Source organism: Gekko japonicus, unplaced genomic scaffold (assembly GCF_001447785.1).
Source record: "Gekko japonicus isolate JY-2015 unplaced genomic scaffold, Gekko_japonicus_V1.1 scaffold476, whole genome shotgun sequence".
Taxonomy (NCBI): domain Eukaryota; kingdom Metazoa; phylum Chordata; class Lepidosauria; order Squamata; family Gekkonidae; genus Gekko; species Gekko japonicus.
Genome location: NW_015175984.1, coordinates 949,917 through 955,460, shown reverse-complemented (window position 1 = coordinate 955,460; position 5,544 = coordinate 949,917). Strand labels below are relative to the sequence as shown.

The 5,544-nt window shown below is 39.3% G+C and overlaps 1 protein-coding gene across 1 annotated transcript in view; it reads right to left on the bottom strand.

Annotated features, from left to right (window-relative positions):
- BRIP1 (BRCA1 interacting protein C-terminal helicase 1) overlaps window positions 1-5,544 on the bottom strand; it is a 191,537-nt gene that overhangs the window by 83,291 nt on the left and 102,702 nt on the right. The gene's annotated exons all lie outside the window — the stretch shown is intronic.

Genomic DNA, 5,544 nt, shown 5'->3' with positions numbered 1-5,544 from the left:
CCAGCAAAGGTCAGGCTTCAGCTGCCTTGTTACCCCAACTGTTCCTACTGGCTTCAGCAGAATAAAGCTCTGAACTCAGTTCTCTCCTCCTGAGTAGGATCAGCTGCTGGGATTTTGCTGTGCTGCTATGCATGCATTCCATCTTCTGGTTCACGTTTATGCTCAGACTCATGAACTTCTCCATTCTTGGGGTCCCAGGGGTGACTGTGGGAGCTTCAGAGGTACATAGACTAAGTGGCGCATAGTTCAGGCTTCTGCTAGCTCCCTGCACATAGCCACCTGAACTCCAGCTCAGTAAAACTGGCTGTTACATGGGTCAAAACAGTGTTTATTATTCAGTAAGATTACATATCTTGATTATCAGTAAGACAACAAAATACACACAATAAAGTTGGTTTAATCAATAAAAATATCAGAAGAATGCAATTGTAGTATTAGAACTTTAAAGGGAAAGCACTCATAATTAGAACAGAGAGTAAAACAATTAGAAGATGAAGATACAATTCGTAATTTGTAGAATAGGTCTGTTGAACTAGAAAAGTTGGAAGATCAGTTAGAGGGAATACAAAACAAAGGAAGGAAGCAAAACTTGTTCAGAGGGATTCGGGAAAATATAGACTGAAAAGTTCTAGTGGTTTCTTGGAGGAGATTTTGAAGTCTTACCTATCTATTGAACATAGTGCAGCAACCGATATTGAAACTAAACAACAAACAGGTAGTATTACTGCTAAGAGACCAGAAAAACCGCATGATGTATTACTTACCTTCACTACCCTACAAATCAAAGATTCTATTTTGAAATATGTGGGAAGGGGGGAAAATGTATGGGTAGATAATAAAGAAATACAAATTTTGCACGACCTCCACTCAGACACTCTTGTTAAATGGAGACAATTTGCACTTCTGACACAAAAACTTAGGAATTGGGGTATCAGACATACTTCACATTTTCCCTTTAAATTAAATGTTTATGTACACAATGAATGGATGTCAGCTGAAACAGTCCATGAAGCCCAACAGTTACTGGACTCCCTTGAAAGCTCTCCTACTTGAATTTCTGCTTCACACAAAAATAGTTCTAATAAGCTTTTTTGGGGTCTTATAACAGGCTTTAAGAATTAGTCATGAAATCTTTTAAAACTATATTGATAAATATTAAAGGTCTTTAGTAACCTAAAGTATGCTAGACTTTTTAGACATGAAAAGGTAGGTTTTCTTTTTCTTTCCCTTTTTTTTACAAGAAACACATTTGCACCTGTCATTTCCCCAGAAAGCACTTTCCCAGGGGCACCTTCTTTGGGGGGCCGTAACTCAGTCCCCGTAAATCCAATCCTAACCTTGGAGGGCCGGTAGAGGAGAGTCAGTCAGAGACCCCCTGCAGGTTTGGTGTCTCTAGCTCATACAGGATCCATTCTATACACTCCTGAACCTGCGCCTGTCAAAATGGCCACCTGTCAGTTTACCATTGTAAACTGTGTAAGCTACAGACAAAAAAAGTCACAAAGGACCTCCCCTTGATGCTCCTCTACATGCCCTCCAAGTTCAACCCCTCCTGTTGCTTTGAAGTGCAGTAAACATTTAGATAGAGTGGAGACAGTTTGTTTGGAAATGTATCTGTTCACAAACCAGAGGCTTCCGGTCGGGGTAAAATGGCGATTTAACGCACCCTGTAAGTGCTCAGGGTGGACGGTGGTTCCTTTCAGCGGTTTGGACGATTTATTTGTCCAACGCAGCTTCCCCCAGGCAGGGGGAATGACCGGCAGGCATCAAGACCCAAGTGAGAGTTGAGATTGGTGTGATCAAGCCTCAGAGGAGGCTTGTGTTACACTTTGATCCCCTCTCCCGAAGCGGGCATTGCGTACAGCACTAAAGGATGACACCGAGCTGGGATGTCAGCTTAAAACCACCATTTCCTGACCTCATGAGACAAAGGGAAAGAACTTGGACCGAAGGAGGCAGTGCGAAAACCAGAGATAAACAAGCAAGGTAACGAATATCATTTTGCTTACCGGGAAACAGCTGAAGGCGATTGTTGAAATATTCGGACAAGCGATAATGAACTTTAAAAGCATTTGAGCAAAGTTGGAGATTTAAAAAGGTTGATAAAAGAAGCAAATTTATATAAAACTGAAACTGTTTAACATTCCTGTGGCGGTGGGAGAGATAAGAGACTGAAACGTCCGAGAAAATGCGAGATTACGAGAGGGAAGATCCCGAAATAAACAAAAAAGGCGGTGTTCCGGAAGTGACAGAGAGGGAGACTAGAAGAGACGCAGAAGTGCGGACAGACAGGAATTCGGAAGACTGGAAGAAGATCGGAAGGTAAAGAGACGGACCGGAAAAAAAAGGGGAGGAAGAAAGAAGAGGGACACCAGAAACTCGGAGGAGGAAACGAACAAGCGGACAGACAGGAAATGATAGAGGGAAGCGGACTACTCTGGTCTAGAAAACCACAGAGTTGAAGCGCCCGACATTTTTGGGAGGACTAACTTTTAAAATTAAAATTTCTGGCTGGGACTTAAAATCTGAAACAAGAAAATAGAGTGGTTCGGCTAAGCTAATAAAGGACAATTGAACTGTGTAAGTGAAATTTTATTCTAAGTTGGTAGAGTTTTAACAAATTTTAACAACGAATTTAAGACAGAGACAGAGAGCAGCTACATGGTCGAGCCCGAAGATGGCTAAAGTCAAAGACAAACAGGAATGGCAAGCAGCAATGGAGGCTATGGAAAAAAGGATGATGGAGGCTATTCAAGGATTGGGAAAGCAGATGGAGGAAGTTCAGGACAAAAACATGGCCACAATGAAGGAGCTGGTAGTGTCAGAGGTGGCTGAGTTTAAAAAAGAAGTGGGAGAAATTAAAAAAGAATCCCAAAGTCTAATCACAAAAGTCTGCTGAAATAGAGCAAAAAACACAAGATATAGACAAAAAAGTTGAAACAGTGGTGAAAGAAAATCATCGGATTGATACAATGATGGAATATAGAGCTATGCAGACCCATCTCAGATTGAGAGGGGTTGAAGAGAAATTAGATGAGAATATCCACATTAGGGTAATTGAAGCCTTTGCAGATTATCTACAAGAAGAATTTGATGATATAAAACACAATTTTGACTTGATCTACAGAGTGAATTCAGCTTATGCTCAACAGAAGAATCTGCCAAGGGATGTGATCGTACAACTGCTAACTAGACGGATGAAAGAGGATATATTTAGGAAGTAATTCACTGAACCACTGGAAATGGAAGGAAAAAAGATAATAATAATGAAGGAACTTCCTAGAGCAATCATCCAAGACAGGAAAAAATTCCGGAGGCTAACAAATAAATTGAGGCAGTTGAACATAAGATATAGATGGGAAATACCACAAGGAGTAAGCTTTAACTACCAAAGTCAAAGACAGACGATCAAGACAGTGGAACAAATGCTCAGATTTATGTTTGATAATTCCAAAGACTTTGGAGATAAGTAAATTTGTAACACTATGGATTACAAATTAATATCATGGAATGTAAATGTGGACTTAATTCACCTAACAAAAGGAAAATTGTGAAACATTGGCTGGGAAAACAAAAATGTAACATAATTTGTTTGCAAGAAACCCATATTAAAAAGCAAGATTTTAAATATTTGGTTGCTAAACAATTAGGAGAAGAATTTTACTCATTGGCAGGGAAAAAGAACAGAGGGACTGTAATATATATTAAAAGGAATTTGAACCCAAAGAAATGTTCAAAGACAAAAAGGACGATATATTGCCGTGGAAATGACTATGCACCAAAAGAAAACCCTGATTGTAAATATTTATGCTCCTAATGGAGCAAAAGAGAAATTTTTCAAAGATTTGACACAAGAATTGGACCAGCTGACCTATGATCAGATTGTACTAACAGGAGATTTTAATGGTATGATCAATAATAAACTGAACTGGAAATCTAAGAAATTGGATTAAAAGATAGGGAAGTTACCAAAAGTTTTTTTTTTGTTGGTCAAACAAGAAAAGTTGGAGGACTTATGGAGAAAATGGAATCCCGCAACTAAAGACTTTACATTTTACTCTAACAGACATGACTCCTTTTCTAGGATTGACATGATATGGGCGACTGGAGACATAGCTTTAAAAACACTGAAAGTGGAAATTATTCCAAAAGTAAATTCAGACCACAACCCAATATTATGGATATCTAAAGAGGGGAAGAGAAAACCTAGATGGTGATTGAATGAAGATTTGTTGGATCAACAAGAGATTGTAAACACTATAAGTAAAGAAACTAAACATTTTTTTCTTTTTTTTAATATATATTTTTATTGGTTTTTCAGTTCCATGCATACACCCAAAATATATGTGCATAAATATTCCATCCAGTTGTTACCTTATACAAATTATTTCTATCCAGCAACAGTAATACTTAACATACAAAAATCCCTTAGCTCTGTACCCTGACCTCACTCTGATCACATTATACATCTATAAACAATGTCACCTAATTTAATTTGCCTTTTATACATCATCAATTTTTCCATCCGGAGTAGATAGAATCTTTTCTTTTACACCAATGGGAGTTCGTCTCCAGCCTCTCCTCACTGCTTCTTAAAGAAGTCTGTCTCTGTTTCGTCCTGGCCCTTTTAATTTTCCATACAAATCGCTGTTGCCTTCCCCTTTTCTGCTTCCTCTTCACTTTAAACACTTTGCAAGTCTTTCCTTTTCCTTTCCTATTCTTTCTTTTCAATTGACTTCTTTTGTTTGCTCTGCTATTTTTTCTTGCTATCAACGTATGTTGCAGTTCCATATCATTCTTTTCTTGTTCAGCCTCCAAAGTCTGCTCCACCGGTTCCAAATTCTGGGTAGGAGATGACTCTGATATCGCAGGTGAATCATATAAGCTTGCAGATGTTGCCCTTATGCCCGCTTTGATACCTTCTTGGATTCCTTCTTTCAGGGCTTCCAAAAACTGCTCCACCATCATCTCAACCACCAACATGCCCTCTTCCATCTCGTTCTCTAACTCGGTCATATTCACACAGTTCTATAGTCCTGTCTCAAGAAACATATTTCCCCCCGAAATGGAACAAAAAGTCACCTTATATACGTTTTTTGCTTCTCTCTTCTTTTCTTCCAAAAACTGCGCCACAATCATCTCAACCACCAACATGCCCTCTTCCATCTCGTTCTCTAACTCGGTCATATTCACACAGTTCTATAGTCCTGTCTCAAGAAACATATTTTCCCCCGAAACGAAACAAAAAGTCACCTTATATACGTTTTTTGCTTCTCTCTTCTTTCTGGCCGCTCTCCTTTCCATTTGCACCCAAAAGTTCGGGATTCTTTCGTTTCTCACTTAAAGATGCATGCGTTCGCTGTAAAATTTCTTTGTTGCTGTATTTAAACTTTGTAATCCCATATGAGTTTAAAGTTAAAAGAAACGGGAGGCAGCAGCTATAGAGAACATGGCAGCCATGTTCTCTCTCGAACTCCGCGTCTGCTTCGGGATAGGAAGCGGACACCTCCCCGCGTTGCCAGTCATGGGGAGGGCCGCTACAAA